General features: G+C 47.7%; 1 pseudogene; it reads left to right on the top strand.

Moving 5' to 3' along the window:
- Window positions 1-272, top strand: part of LOC103677303 — a 978-nt pseudogene extending 706 nt beyond the window's left edge.
- The last annotated feature ends 474 nt before the right edge of the window (window positions 273-746 follow it).

Raw genomic sequence — 746 nt, 5'->3', positions numbered from 1 at the left:
CTGCCACCCGCCGCAAAGCCCTCTCCACCTGCGCCTCCCACCTGCTGGTGGTGGGCACCTTCTACGCGGTGGTCCTCTTCATGTACTCCCGCCCCAGCCGCATCAACTCCACGGACCTCAGCAAGGTGCTGTCAGTCGTCTACACGGTGGTCACGCCCATGTGCAGCCCCGTCATCTACTGCCTGCGGAACAGGGAGGTCCACACGGCGCTGCAAAAAACTCTCCACTCGCGCTGGGTCTCTGCAGTGACAACCGACCTTGCCCACTCCTGATTTTAAGAGAACAAATGATGGTCACAGAGGGGAGGGGGGTGGGGGGGCGGGTTAAGCAGGTGATGGGGAGGAAGGAGGGCACTTGTCGTGATGAGCACCCGGTGAGGCATGGAAGTGTTGAAACAGTCTATTGCACACCTGAAACTAATATTACACTGTATGTTAACTGTACCGGAATTTGAATAAATCTTAAAAAAATAAATTCTCACAGCCAAACACACACACACAAGCTCAAAGGCAAAGAGAAACCTGGAGGAAAATATTTGCAACATAATGTATAAAGATGTTCTTAAATGAGAAGAATAAGAATACTCCAAGAGAAAAACAAAAGAAAAATGGGCATGAACAGGAAAGTTATTGAAAGAAACAATGTGACTGATGGTCTACAAAAAAAAAAAGTGCAACCTTTCTAGTAACCCAAGATATGTAAGTTTAATGCGAAGATAGCAATTTACTCCATGCCTCCTGAAAAAT

This window comes from Ursus maritimus, unplaced genomic scaffold, assembly GCF_017311325.1.
Source record: "Ursus maritimus isolate PB19 unplaced genomic scaffold, ASM1731132v1 scaffold_19, whole genome shotgun sequence".
NCBI classification, from domain to species: domain Eukaryota; kingdom Metazoa; phylum Chordata; class Mammalia; order Carnivora; family Ursidae; genus Ursus; species Ursus maritimus.
This window is presented reverse-complemented; position numbering and strand designations above follow the sequence as displayed.